Here is a 15,579-nt window from a genome sequence, read left to right as displayed (position 1 = left end):
GTTGTGTAGTAGTTAGTGTTATCCTAGGACCAGAGAGAACCAGGTTCAAATCCCCTGTGCCACCAAAATTCATTGGGTGACTTTGAACCAATCATTATTTTCAGCTTAACCTCTCTCACAGAGTTGTTGTGAGAATAAAATGGGAAATTGACAATTGACAGCACTCTGAGCTCCTTAGAGAAAAGCTGGGATATACTATAAATGGAAATAAAATACTGCTTCTGTATGTATGCCTGGTGGAAACAGAAATTAGGATAAAAGCAAGATGATCTTGTGTTAAACCTAAGAAGTTACTTTCTTTCTGCACTGTGATTTTGAGTCAACTGGCTTATTGTTACCAGAAAAAAAATGGTTGGCAACCTTCAGTCTCGAAAGACTATGGTATAAGCCTACAGCACCCAGTATTGCCAGGCGGTCTCCCATCCAAGTACTAACCAGGCCTGACCCTGCTTAGCTTCTGAGATCAGATGAGATCAGGCATGTGCAGGGTAACAGTTGCTGCCAGAACTTATGTATTTTAACTGAGAAGTAGCTCCAGGGTTGGCCCATCCATGAGACCAACTGAAACAATTGCCTCAGGCAGCTGATTGGTGGGGAGCACCTATCTCTGTCCACTTACTTGCTTCCACTACTCTTCCTTCTCTTTCCAATTCCAGAATAGAATGAGGATGAGGGTAACAGTAAGGAAGTGGAAATGGGGTGCTGAGCTAGAGCTTTGGAGAGTGGGAGGAGCAGAGGCTGGCACATCATTGGGTAAAGGGGACAGCATTTAACATGCTGCCTCAGGTGACAGGAGGTCTTGGGCTGGCCCTGAGTAAGTCCTGCAGTGGGTCTTGCTTCCAGGGGAATGTGCACAGGATTGCAATCTTTGACCTCACATTTACTTGAGAGTAAATTACTCACTTATAGGTGAAATTTTTGCCAAGTAATCAAGCTCCAATTATCACTTCGACTGATCTCCAGGTCAATCAGAGGGCAGAGTCTTTCAACTCTGAACAGTTTCCTTTCTCAGGCACCTCCTTAGTTGCTGTCCAGTTACTTTCCAGGGACATTCCAGCCAAAGTTAACCTTTTCTTCTCCTTCCTTCTGCTGCAGCCTGGTTCTGCTTGGCAAATGCTTGCAAAGCAGGTCTGTTTTTGGAAACACCAGGATGGGACCCTCCTTCCCAGGCTACAATTCAGTGCACCATTACTTCAGAATAACACCCATGGAAAGCAGTGGGTCTACTTCTGAGTAAAAAGGGTTGCAAATATCTCATCTCTTTGCTGTGAATTGAATTGCACACTCCCAGTTATGTGTTATATGCTGTATGTAGAGCTTCTGGCTTAACACACCAGACACCTTAAAGGTGTCTTTGATTCATGGTTCAATCTTTTTCACTTGCATATCCCTTGGCAGCCCATTTCCATAAATTATACCCTTCCTTTTAGCAAAATGTTTGTAATAATACAAGCCCTCACCTCCTCCATATGAAAACCCAGACTTCATGTATTCATCACAGTGTTTTCTCTTTTTATCTGTTTGAGGAACAGAAAACTCTGCCTTTGCACTGTTTTGCACCACAAGTGTGCTGAGAAATTCTGGGTGATTGATCACTTTCCATATTATGTTTCAGTTTTTTTACTGTGCTGGTTTTCAATCACTGGTGCAAACATGAATTGATGACCAAAAACTAGCTATTGGTGGGGCTTTCACAGTCAACTAGCTACCTCCCTTCCTGGCCCTGCAAAGCATTCTAGAGCAGGACCTGCCTTTTTCTGCCATTATTCCATTCTTTTTCAAGTACCCCTACAGGTCTTGTTGAGTGTCCCTGGAAGTACATGAATACCAGGCTGGGAACTGGTATGTTGTTTACAGTGCACTTACTCTGATAGTGTTTACAAAAAGGTGGTGAAGACCAGAATTTAAAAAAAATAAAAATGTATCTTATGATTTTTTATTATGTTTTTTAATAAATTAGAGACTACAGTTCTTAGGTAACAATTAGTGGTCGGTTATTTTTCAGGATCTGGCCTTGGGTAAAATCAGACAAAATTATAGTCAGACACCCCCCTAAGTTTAACCCCCAACTTATCCGAGGGGCATAGAAAATTCCATGATTGTTGGCTCAAAACGTGCCCTCCACTTATGTGTGGGGTCGACATAGGTGAGTATCTGCGGTATATTGATTTAGGTGGGGCCTACTTATGGATTAACACACAAAAGTTTGGGCACTGTATAAACACTCAGGTTTTCCAAGGAGGTTCGCACAACAGTCCTGTGCTGTTTTCCAAGGAGTTCCAGGTTTTCCAAGGAGGTTCTCACAACAGCCCTGTGCTGTAGGATCAGGCTAGGAGCTACTGACTGCTCCCCCGCGTCTCCATTTTGTTAATCTGATTCTTTGGGAATAGCTGTGGAAATTGTTTCATTTATAAACAAAGGCAGCAATGAGTCAGTCAACCACTTTCCTGCCCAGACCCTTTTGTTTTCTTTTGCTGTTCCTCCGGGCTTGAGGTGGGACTTCCTCCTGCTCCTCCCTGCTCTCCTCTGAGTTTTATTCCATTTGGATCTAGACAGAATGCCTGGAATAGTTCACGTTTCCAGTCCTTCTCTGTTGTGTAATCCAGTTGCCCAGCTATTTCCCTCCTTGGCCAGCTCTTTCCAAAAACATAACATCCACCACTGCTGTTGTTGAAAAGTTGCTCTTGCACCTCATGTGCTTGTTCCATGGCCTTGAACGTTGCAGTTCAAGTTGCAGTTCAGGGACCCTTGACTTGCATCTCTTGCTGTACTTGAGGGGAGTGAACAGTGACCAGAGCAGATGGATAACTTATAGGAATTTGCTTATAGGTCTTACATCAAAGGAACCCTGATGGAGCAGACCAGCAGTTCGTCTAGTCTTGCATCCTGCCTCCCACAGTGGCTAATAATCCAATGCCTCTGGAAAACCTACAAGCAGGGCATGGAGGTAAGAGCATTCCTTTGCTGTCTCCTTCCCTGACAACTGGTATCCAGTGACATCCTGCATCTTATGAGCCTTGCAATTAAAGCAAGATATCTTGAGCCATCCTAAGTTCTCTTTGAAGGGCCAGCTGAACTTTGATGCCCCAAACCCCATTTCCACTTTAGCAGGGCTCACAACCTGAACTATAAAGAAGGAATTGCCAATAAGCAGGGACAGCCCAAACCAATCTGATGCCCCAAATGGCAGCAATTTCTACTGCCCCTGATCCTCAGTGTGAGTGCCAGCACACTACCCGTGTGCCAGCATGCCCTGCACTATTGCCATTACCCTCCTTCTCCATCACCACCTCTTCTTTGGCTGCAGCAGCTTCCTGTGAAGTGTGCCAGGAACAGCTACAATGGCCAGTTCAAAAGTTGGCAGCTTTAGCAGTTGTACAGAGGAGGGCATTTTGGAAGATGCACTTTGACACAAAGTCACAGTGTAGAAAAAGCAGGGAGAACTGCAGCTGCTGCAGAAGAGATGATCTCTTCTGCAAACTGTTACGTGTATAGGAGCTTGCTCATCCATGAATTTGCAATGCAAGCCTGTGCATGTTTACTCAGAAGTAGGTTCCACTGAACCTAGGTGCTTACGCCTAGGTTCACAGACTAGGCTGTCTGCAATGTGTGGAAGTAATAGGACTGCATTCTTTAAATCGAATTCTCTCAGACTCCTGTTTGGTACGTGCTGCTCTTGCACATTCAGATTGCTCAAATACTGCAAGCATATATGTCCTTTTATAGTCTTATAACAGACCTTTGCAGAGGGCTTTTGACACTCTCATAGGCAGAATTCCAGAGGAATCTCTGCTCTTGATTTTTGGCACTAGATTGACTTTGTATTGTGAAAGAGATCTGGCCCTCGAAGTCTGGAGGAATACTCCCTTCTGGACCTTCAGAAAGGAGCAGGCAGACGAGAAGGAATTTTCAGCAGTGACCTCCTGGGAACTGCAGGCCCCAGTTGACTGCAGAGGTGGTTCTGGGCACTGGGGAAAAGCATGTGAGCTGGCAAGGAAGGCCCTGTGGGAGGCTTGTCTGGGCTCCCTCAGCAGTGACATTGAACAACTGCTGGTACTCAAGTCTGCCAAGAGATATAGATCTGAAAGATAGTGTAGGATCTCCTGGTATGTTTCTGGGTGCTTTGCAGGAGATCAGCAAGAACCCTGATACTGTTGTCAGAATTGTTCTCCTTGTTTAACAATGCTGACAACAAAAGGCTTTCCCCTCCCAGATAGGCTGCTGAAAAGTAGAACACCTAAGGGCAAACCAGGAGTGGATGTTTGTGTGAAAGGACTGTGAGATCATTTCTGGTACTGTGTGAACAGCAGTGGTGCCAGGTTCTGGGAGCCCTGGAACAAAGCCCTGTGCTGAGCTCCTCATCCCCTTCCCTGGCATGTCTGTCTGCACAAATGTCCCATCTGCCAGAAAGGTACAAAGAGGGTGTGGGGCATATGTCCCTTAGCAACACCAGGGTAAAAAGGAAGTACCTGTCCAAGAAAGGCAAAGGGGAGCAGTCTGGGTACTCCTGTCTCAGGATAGCTAGGGCATTTAAAGGGGAGCAGCTGGAGACTCTTCCAGTATACCTTGCTGGACAGGTGAAAAAGATAGACGAGGAGCAGTCTGGATGCTCCTCTAAGTGGCACTCAGGGAGAAGCGTCCATAATGGCAAGGGCCTGCCCTGTGCATCTAAAAGTGTCTCTGAGGAAGCCCATTTTAGACACAGATGGCAGGAGAAGTCTGTGTTGAAGCTATGCATTCTGTGGGGCACTTCATTTCACCCCTGCTAAGCTGGCACGAGGGGCTTCAGCGGTTAGCCAAGTGGGCCTTTGGGAGCCTTTGTGCTCTCAGGTCAACATGGATAACCTCTGAGGCTGCCTGATTATAAACCTGCTAACTATGCAAAGGGCCCAATCCTATCCAGCTTTCCAGTACGGATGCAGTTGCAATGCAGCCCTGAAGTAAGGGAACAAATGTTACCTTGAGGAGGCCTCTATGACTACCCTCCCACTGCAGGTTGCAGCATACACCTCATTGGCATGGTTACATCTGAACTGAAAAGTTAGATAGGATTGGGCCAAAGAGGCATTTTTTCAAGTGGTGCTGCTCTTATATATTTTATTATGGTTTTATTTGTAAGCTGACTTGAGTGCCCTTTGTTGGAATAGAAAGGCGGGATATAAATTCTATAAATAAATACATATTTAGCAAGAGAAAAAAGTCACCCCAGTGCATTGTCTTTGCTAGTAGCTGTTTGCTGGTGTTGCTTCTACTTCTTTTTAGACTCTGAGCTCTTTTGGGACAGGGAACCATAATTTATGTAATTTTTCTCTGAAAATCACTTTGTGGTTGAAAAGTGATAAAGATTAATAATAATAATAATAATAATAATAATAATAATGGAAGATCAGGTTAGAGCAGGGGTGTCAAACGCGCTTCATACCAAGGGCCGAACAGCATTCATGATGCCTGCTGAGGGCTGGAAGTGATGTCATTAGGCAGAAAGTAATGTCATTATTCAAGATATGGGAGAGCCCAATTTTCATGTGGGCTGCCCTTTCAGCTGTAACACCTCAGCACAGCTCAGCAGCTGAGAGCGTGAGGGCCGGATAAAAGCTTCCGCAGGCCGCATCCGGTCCCTGGGCCTTGTTTGACACCCCTGGGTTAGAGAGCAAAATTGCAACGTTGGGGTCTGATGCCAGCAAGCAGAAGGAGATAAAAGAAAAGAAGCTGAAGAATAAAAAGACCAAAGAATATCTGAATAACAAATACCATCTAAAAACTTGGAAGATCAAAGAAGCTTTGGAAATAATTAAGCAGCAAATAAGTGCAATTTCAAAAAAGATCAGCTGATATGAAGCAAGAAATGCACATTACAGGAAGAATCTCCAGTTCTAGTCAAATCAGAGGTGTTTTTACCAAAGACTCAACAGTGATGGAAAGACTGCATGCAGTCAGCAAACAATACCAAATAAGGAAGATATAGTGCAATTCTGGTCAACCCTATGGGACAACCCAGAAGAATACAACTAGAATGCAGCATGGATAAAGGACATGGAAAAGAAGAAAAGAGGGAGGAAAAGAAAAAAAAACTGAAATGGAAAATCTAATTATAACAACAGAAATGATAAGCACAAGGTAAAAAAAATTAAAAGTTGGTCTGCACAGGAGAAGATGAACTACATGGTTTTTGGCTTAAACCAGGGGTCTCCAAACCCCAGCCTGGGCACCAGATGCAGCCCACAACGAGCCTCTATCTGGCCAGTGGCCGGCCTCTCATCCCCTGAGAGCCTCTGGCCCAGTCAACGAAACACAACCAGAGTTGTGCTTGTGGGGTGGGGGAAATGGGCATCCTTTTAACTGTATGCTTTATTTCTTGGGTTGTGTTGGTGCTTGGAGAAATCCTGGACATTTGAACCTATTCATTCATTCATTCATTCATCTAAGTTCCATCTCTAATGTATTTATTTAAATTTTATATTTAATTTTTTTTCCTGTCTTCGACACTGTACCAGATATTTGATGCGGCTCTTTGGCCAAAAAGTTTAAAGACCCCTGGCTTAAACACCTGACAATACACTCATGCTTTGCGCAGCAGTTTAACAATGCACTGCAAGGAGGTAAAACTGAAGACTGGATGACATCTGGCAAAACCTACCTAATCATGAAAGATTAGGCAAAAGGAGCAGTACCTATGGACCAATAACCTGCCTACCAACAACATTTAAGTTTCTAACTGGGGTAATAGCTGATACAGTCTAGTAGCATCTTATAAAGAACTGGCTCTTCCCATCTGAGCAGAAAGTAAATTTCCCAGATACAAGGGGAACAAAAAATTCAGTTATTAATTGATAAAATGATTCTGGGGATTGTGTTGCTGCCTCCCCCCTGCCCCTGCCCTTTAAGGGGAAAGGGTCCAGGGCCCTCAGGCTGGAGCGTTGCGACACCCAGTTTGAGAAGCCCTGCTTTAAGAAATATTTGGCCCGTATAGGCATTGACAAGCCACCGTATTTGGAACATTGAACATTATAATATTCTAATATTCCTAATCCTGATATTCCTATTAGGAACATTGAACATTATATGCTATATTATATAACATTATACAGAGAACATTGTATTATCTACTCTTGGGTAGAGTTCAGACTAGTGAACACCCAAAAATCCCAGTCCAAACATCTGGTGGACTGTGACACCACTGTAATAAATACAGTTCCTAGGCTGAGCGTGTACCCAGAGGTACCCTGTTCCTTAATGCTAAGTGTATATCTTTTCCATTCCACAGCCACTAATTTGCACATGGCTGGTTGACTTTCTACAAAAGGAAAGAAGATCTACAAGCCTGAAGTCTGTCTGCCCCTGGATGCTGTATGATAGGAAGAAAAAGAGAAAAATGCTTGGAGTGATGTGGAGGAGAGTTGCTAACCAACCAGGAAGGAGGAACAGATGCAAGGGAGGGCGCCAGGTTGCAGGTCTCTTGTTGTCTTGTGTACTCCCTGAAGCATTTGGTGGGCCACTGTGAGATACAGGAAGCTGGACTAGATGGGATCCAGGGGCCTGATCCTGATTCTTATGTTCTCATATAAAACAAACCTGGTTGGGGGTTTGTTCACCTCTTGGCCAGTTATGAGAGAATTTACTGAATCTGGAAAAGCCAGAATTTGAGATTGCTCGCTAGAAGCGAGTAAACATCAGTTTTCCTTTCATGTGATATACTTTACAGAAGTCATCTACACAGTCACCCTCCAAAGCCAGGCTTAGTTGTTATTTGTATTGTTATACTTCCTTCCTACTTGATAGCACAGCGTTTGTGGCGGTCAGCTTTAGCCCGCCTTGTTACTTGCTGCTCATACTACTCATCTCAAGCTACAATGCAAACATGGACTCAGTCCATTGTATCTCTCAGTGCTAGGAATAAGAAGCAAGCAAAAAACTTTGACTTGAAGCAGAGTTTTCACTGGAGTTCATCAAGCTTCATCTGTTGCCCTTCTTGCTAACTCGTCTCCTAGCCTATGGCAACCAGAGATGAAGTGATGTAGCATTCCATCCCCCTTCCATAGGTTCCCTTCTGCTCTCCAATATTACTAACAGAGTTGCCAACTTTGAAAGCCAACTTTGACTAAAGGTACTGCTAGAGAACCCTTGCCCAACGTGCTGTAATGTAATGAACTAAAGAGGCCCAGTTATAACTAGGTTTGCTTTCAGTAAGTCACCTGGAGATGGGTGCTGTTTCCTGGAGACTCCAGGCTGATTCTGGAGGGTTGGCAACTCACTTACTCCATTACTATAAGGCAGGCATCTCCAAACTATGACCTGCGGGCCAGATCCGTAGTTTGAAGAAAGCAGTCCCTGGTTTGAATGGATCTTACCATTCTGCCATGCTGCTCCTTTTCTCGTGCCCCAATCTTCTCCCAAAGTTGCACTGGGCAGCTGCTTCCACCTCCCGTCACCTCAGCAGGTTGTGCGCCCTGAGTTCAGAGCAGAAGTGGCTGGCTCAAGTGAGGGGAGAAGATGGGGCGTGAGATATGGAGCAGTGCGGTGCAACGGTAAGCTCCATTCATGCAGAGGATGGCTTTCTAGTCCACAGTGGACTCCAGTGTGGGGGACCACTTCTATAAAATTTGCCCTCTGACAACGCAAGCCTATCCCAAGCTGGCAGAGCCAATGAAGCAGCAATGAAACCCTGAGGTCAGGGAGTAAAGATTCCCTTACCTTGAAGAGGCCTCTGTGACTGTCCCTCCATTGCAGGATGCAGCGCATACCCTGTTGGCATAGCTGCATCAGTGCTGAAAAGTTAGTGAGGATTGGGCCTTCTTTGTGTTTTTATGACAGAGGAACCAAGGAACAGATCTCTGACAAAATGGTCCAAGGTTGTAAAAGCAGGTGGTGAAGAAGCCAAGAATAGATTGCATTATCGGCATGTAGCTCCTCGAAAAGCAGTGTTCCTTGAAATTATACTGGCGTGATTTCTCTTCTGCAGTCCATTTAGGCATCTATATATAGTCTAGGACTTAACAACAAAACAGAACATTTAAGAGGAGAGTTAAGGCATTTAAAAATTCCCTTATGCACCAAAAAGTTTAACAATAGTAAATTAAGGGATCTGCTTTAATTTCCATGCTTTGAAAACAGTACACAGTCTTGAAAATTGTCCTTGCTTAGAACTTTGGTTCCATGCATCCAACCTTTCCTTTGGTCAGAGGTGTCCTGTTCTGTTGTATTTCTGATGTCAGTATCAAACTTATTAAATCTTCAGATTTTTGCATGCAGCAGTAGCAGGCTAGACATACGTTAACTCATGAATGAGGCCAGGTGAGGCAATCACCTTGGTGCACCAGGGCCCCTCCATGCATGCATGCAATCACAGACATGCTTCAGCCAGTCTCCAGCCTACCCACCTGCCTTACTGATAAGACCTCTGCCACTACTGAGCTATTTTTTAAAAGTATGAAGAGGAAAGAGGAAGTATGTGAAGAGTGTCTCTTCTTTGGAACACTCTGGGCCACCACTGATCTCTGTTCACTTCAATTTTTGCTGCTTCCTCTTTGCCTTTTTCAAATGGTGCCAGAAGTGGAGGCAGAGGCTGCTGCCATCCTTGGGAAAGGGGTGCGTGTGTGCACAAGGAGAGGGTTGGTGGCAGTGAGTCACTGAATCGCTTGAGGCATAGGTGGGGGAAAGGCCTAGGACCAGCCCTGAGTCACTGGCAGATCACAGAGGCAATAGCCTTCTTCAGTTGTCTGTCTTCAGCATGTAATATTCAGGGGTGTACTGCCTCTGGATATGGAGATTTGATTTTTGGCTGTAATCTTATGCATGTTTACCTGAGAGTAAGTCCCATTGAACTCTCTAGGGCTTACTTCTGAATAGACATGCCTAAGATTACCTCCACCATGACTGACAGCTGTTGTTTGTGCTCTGTGGTTATGCCTGATTCCCTTTTAAAGTCATCTAAGCTACTGGCCATCACAATGTCTTATGACACGAATTTCATTATTTTAATGATGGGTTATGTGAAAAAGTACTGTACTTATCTGTCCCTTATCTGCTGCCACTAGGTTTCATTGGGTGAACCAGAGTTCCAGTGTTAGGAGAGAGAAAAAATAATTTATCTTTGCTGTTCATAATTGTCTTGATCTCCATTGAGTTCTATTCATAGGTATAGCAGCTGGGGAGGTAATGGTACAGGAGGTGTGGGAAACATCTGAGTATAACCAAAGAAGTATATAGGTTGGAAGGAGGTCATGAATGGGTGCTTTCATATCAGCAGTTTAATCTAAATTTGCCATCATTTTCTCATTTATTGAATGGATAATCTAGGTGACACCATTGCCCTTGTGTTTTGTTCTGTGCTCCCATTGGTTTTCAGACCTGATTTGTGGCAGTTTAAAGTGGAATTGTACCCATAGCCTGTCCAAGGTGGACTGTCAAAGCATGACTAGTTTTTGTAGCCTCCTCTGTCTTTAACCCATTTTTTCCCAGCCCACAGGTGTACACATTTGGTCCCTGTCGCATATAAGCAACACTGGGTAGCATTAATTAGTAGCTTCTTCCTTTTGACTTTTGCCACTTTTATTCCTTATTTTTCATCAAGGTGGCATCAATACCTGGATAAATAGCCTCTTAATTACTTCATTTCTTTTGGAGTTTCTCAAATTACTGATGTCCTTCTGTGCTTTTCTTTTCATTTTTTTTATTGCAATACAGTGGTATTTGGGGATAGAAAGAAAGAAAACAAACAAGATGAAAGGACATCAGTAATTAGTTTAATTTAGAAGTGAGTACTATTTAATGAGGACTAAAGAGACTTTTCCTGCCCCAGGATGTTAAAGTGCAGACCCAAAAAGGAACCGCGGAACTCATTTACCCAAAGAGATCTATAATGTTCACAGCAAAACTGGGAATTGAACCCACATCAGTGGGCTTGCTGATTGCTCTACCATCAAATCATCACCACTTTGGGATATCATTAGCAGATGTTCTGCTGAGACCAAAGGATTTTTACAGCACTGTTAAGAACATTGTCAAAATAATCACTTAACAGGGCAGTGGCTGATGCTGCCAAAGTACCTTCTTATAGGGTTTTATTTCCACCTGCCTTCTGCCTTCAAGCCTCCCAAAGGGCTGTTGGAAGAGGTGCAGTTAATGAAGGCTGAAGTGGTTATTGATCAGATTTTTATTTATTTAATGATTGCCAATTAGTGCACTCCAGGGACAAGGGTTCTTGCCTTGACTGGAGGCATTGTTCAGATTTTTGCTGCTAGGTGGTGCTCATCTAGCTCCTAAGCTTTGGAACTGGGCATCCCTGCTGAACTCTGGAGTTCTATGGTGCTGTAATATCCTTTCTAATTCCCAAGGCAGGCTTCCAGTTCCAGGCCACCTTTCTCTCTAAGAAACAGACAGTTAAGAATGACTGTGGAAGAGCACTCCTGTTGTCATTCTGCATGCGCACTGTTCCTCTTCAGGCACTGTTCTGAAATTAAGCATGCAGATCTTCTATCTCAGGGGTGTCAAACCTAAGGCCCAGGGGCCGGATTTGGCCTGTGGAAGCTTTATATCCGGCCCTCACGCGCTCAGCTGCTGAGCTGTGCTGAAGTGTTACTGCTGAAAGGGCAGCCCCATGAAAATTGGGCTCTCTCATATTTTGAAATATGATAAAGATTTGCGTGTTTTCTCTTCTGTCATTTGTAGTTAATGAATTTCTAAGTGAGAAAAAGTGCTTATTTTTGGTTATGAATTGTTTAATGATATCACTTCCTGCCCAATGACATCACTTCCAGCTCTCAGCAGGCATCATGAATGCCATTCGGCCCTTGGTATGAAATGGGTTTGACACCCCTGTTCTGATTCTCTCTTCCTCATAAGTGGTATTTAGTGGTTTAGGCTGCAATCATACATGCACTTTCCTAGGAGTAAATGCACTGAATACAGTGGGACATACTTCTGAGTAGGCATGTATAGGATGGTGCTGTTAGGCTGCAATCCTAACCACACTTTCCTGAGAGTAAGCCCCATTGAACAAAATAGGACTTACTTCTGAGTAGACCTGGTTAGGATTGTGCCCTTAGTGTGCTAACACATATCTGCCCAGCCCACAGGTGTACACATTTGATCCCTGTTGTGTATATGCAACGTTGGGCAAAAATGGTATAAGTTGCAGGCACAGGGCCAATTATAAAACATCTGATCTCAATTTTAATTTTAATTAACTTTATTTAGGACTCCTAAAATTGGTAACAGTGACAGTGATTTGCAGTGCAATGCTATGCATGTTTATTCAAAAATAAGTTCCACTATGTCTAATAGAGGTAGAGCCATAGTGCTATTTCACTATAATGGAAAGAAAAGAAAAAAAGGGGGGAGAGGAGAAAACAATTGTATCTCCCCCCCTGATAAAAAACTTAGTAGAAAGGGTCAGACACAAATCTAACTTTCTAGCATTGATGCAGCTGCTTCACTAACCACTAGATGCTACTCCTGTTCAGCCCACCAGCTTTCTTTACACCTTCCTGCATTTAAGCCATTTCTGCCAAATGTTGTAAATACATAATAGGGATCAAATTTGTACACCTGTGGGTTGGGCAGAAATGGGTTATTAATATAAAATAATGTCCTCCTCTGTCAAAAAGAGGAAAATAGACATCCCAATGATTTAGGAGAGTGGTGCAGCAAATAGCATCTCAAGTGATGGGGAAAAAAGCAGAGTGGATCAAGAAGATTCCCAGAGTGGGCGAGGAGCCAAGAAACATTTCACTTGATAGCCAAGAGCTTCCTTGTTCCTTGGCTCCTGTCCTCTGTATTGCAGTTTCTAGGTTCAGGAATAGAGATGAATTCATCTCAGAGTCCTTGTGCAATGCTTGAGTCTTAAGTCGCATAACCATGGCAGACTGTCAAGTGACTGCTCTCAGCTCTTTCAAACGCAGGTTTTTGAACTGCATTCCACTCCAGAGTTAGCTGGCATGGAGGCTTCACTGCAGTGCCGCAAAAGGCTTGAGGATCTCTCCAGGGACAGCAGTGGAGCCAACATAATTTCTTGCTGGGGGGTGGGGGAAGACCAGAGAATGACTTGGACCTGGCTTTTTCACTTGCCACAGGATCGAACAATGCTTCAGTCAAAAAGTAGAGATCATAGAAATGGACGGGAGAGCAAAGGGAGAAGAAAATGTTAGGGGCTTGTCTGCTGCACAGAGTATTGCAGTGACTGGTTTGCCCTCCCCCCTGCATGCAAAACATATGGCAATATGGATGATGGCACCAACTTTCTGTTTGTGTTGCCAACACAAACAAGCCAAGCTTTCAAATTACAAGCACTCTTTATTATTCTTCCTTCCTTCCTGTGGATACAGTCCCATAACTGCAAAATCAAACAACTTGTACTTCCAGTGAAGTATGTGATTACAGCAGCTTGGCGATGATCTGCCTAAGCTTGCTCATTAGAGAGTATAAAGGCCCAATCCTATCCAACTTTCCAGCATGGTGCAGCTGCAATGCAGCCCTGAGGAACATTTGTTCCTTTACCTTGAGGAGGCCTCCGTGACTTGCCCTCCACTGCAGGATGCAGCACACACCTTGTTGGGACAGCTGCATTGGTGCTGGAAAGTTGGAAAAGATTGCGTCTTAAGTCTTATGGTACTTGCTTCCAAGTATATATATATGTAGGTTTTGGTTATAAGGTGATCTCTCTCCCCAATCAACTCTTTCCAGCTGAGAGATACTGCTTTCCAGGACCCCACCATACCAATTAACAACAGCAACAATATTAATACACCACTTTTAAACAAAAAGTTCACAAAGTGGTCTACAGACAGAAATCAAACGGCTCTTTGTCCCAAAAGGGTTCACAGTCATACAGAGCTCAGGCACAACATTGTGGTTCTAGGCAATGATAATGCTTCTGGATTTCTGCAGTGCTGATCACCGTAATACAGACTGCATTAGGGATTCCTGCTACATCTTTAAGTCCCCCTCCCCCGGAGAATAATATCATTTCACTCTCCACATATGGTATTGGCAGAGAGAAAGGAGAATCAGGCTGCAATCCTGGTTGGCAACCTTCAGTCTGGAAAGACTATGGTATAAGCCTACAGCACCCGGTATTCCCAGGCGGTCTCCCATCCAAGTACTAACCAGGCCTGACCCTGCTTAGTTTCTGAGATCAGGCATGTGCAGGGTAACAGTTGCTGCCAAAGGATACCTGGGAGTAAGCCCTATTGACTATAATGGGATATAATTCTGAGTAGACATGTCTAAGATTAGACTCTCAGTGACACACAGGGCCTCCTAGCTCCAACATGTGAAGAGGGTTGGATGCATCCATCACGGTGGCTTAATATTCAAGGTGTTCTTCAGACTCTTTTATGGCACAATTTGAGAATCACTGCTCTAGCTAGTTATAGGGTTACCAGATACAAAGTGGGATAGAATGCCTCTACCTTTAACCACTGTATAGAAGAGGTAATTTTAGCAGGTGCAGCTTTTTAAACTCTTCCATGTTGAGCTGCACCTGCCAAAGTTCCCTCTTCTATACAGTGGTTAAAGGTAGAGGCACTCTGTCCCACTTTGGTAACCCTAGCTAGATAGTTGTGTTTGTTTGTTTGTTTTGCTCCTTGTGAGATAGGGCAGCATTACCACTTTATTATATAGCAGACCACCAGGGATTCTTTTTCTGATGTAGATTATGAGCTGAGAGGGCCAGGATATTCTAAAGCACTGGTGACCAACCTTTCCACTTCAGGGCTCCTGGTCCTTTAACAAATGTGTAGAGGTGGAAATTTCAGCAGGTGCAGCTTGGTATCTCACAGATTCCAAGCTGCACCTGTTGAAATTTCCACCTCTACACAATTGTTAAAGGTCCAGGAGCCCTAAAGTGGAAACATTGGCAACCCCTGTTCTAAAGGGCCAGATATTCCTCCTTATATGGCACTGAAGTATTTATTTTGATTATATCTTTCCTTCCTGTCTCAAGGCCTCTGATGGAGAGAGGCAGGTGTTGCTAGACACATTATTGAGTAGTATAATTTCACTGGATGACCTTTGGTAAGTCCACCTCAATTCAGCATCTTTAAAATAGGCATATTAAAGATGATAGCTAACTGTGCTTTTGGTGACACTGCATAACTAAGGTAAACAGCTGAATCTGGAAACACCCCAGGCATGTACCAGGATGGTCCATGATCCCTTGATGCCTGAGGTGCAAGCCAATTGCTGACCCCCCTTCTCCAATGATGTACTAGCCTCTGCTAGTAGTGTTCACTGCTCTCCAGTGTTCTGGAGAGTGGGAGAATATGGAGAGAGGTGAAAAGCAGTGTGCTCCAAGGATCTGTCCTGGGACCTGTGCTCTTCATAAATGACCTGGAGACAGGGTTGAGCAGTGAGGTGGCCAAGTTTGCAGATGACACCAAACTTTTCCAGGTGGTGAAGACCAGAAGTGATTGTGAGGAGCTCCAGAAGGATCTCTCCAAACTGGCAGAATGGGCAGCAAAATGGCAGATGTGTTTCAATGTAAGTAAGTGTAAAGTCATGCACATTGGGGCAAAAAATCAAAACTTCACATACAGGCTAATGGGTTCTGAGCTGTCTGTGACAGATCAGGAGAGAGATCTT

General features: G+C 44.0%; 1 protein-coding gene and 1 pseudogene across 1 annotated transcript in view; one reads left to right on the top strand and one right to left on the bottom strand.

Annotated features, from left to right (window-relative positions):
* Window positions 1-386: 386 nt before the first annotated feature.
* Window positions 387-506, bottom strand: LOC136642492 (5S ribosomal RNA; annotated as a pseudogene).
* Window positions 507-2,853: 2,347 nt separating this feature from the next.
* Window positions 2,854-15,579, top strand: part of SPRYD3 (SPRY domain containing 3) — a 72,508-nt gene continuing 59,782 nt past the window's right edge. The window contains exon 1 of the mRNA XM_066613875.1: window positions 2,854-2,947. The gene's annotated coding sequence lies outside the window, so the exon portion shown is untranslated. The remainder of the gene's footprint in view (window positions 2,948-15,579) is intronic.

This window comes from Tiliqua scincoides, chromosome 2, assembly GCF_035046505.1.
Source record: "Tiliqua scincoides isolate rTilSci1 chromosome 2, rTilSci1.hap2, whole genome shotgun sequence".
Classification (NCBI taxonomy): Eukaryota; Metazoa; Chordata; class Lepidosauria; order Squamata; family Scincidae; genus Tiliqua; species Tiliqua scincoides.
The sequence above is the reverse complement of the archived record's forward strand: the minus strand, read 5'-3'. Positions and strand labels throughout refer to the sequence as shown.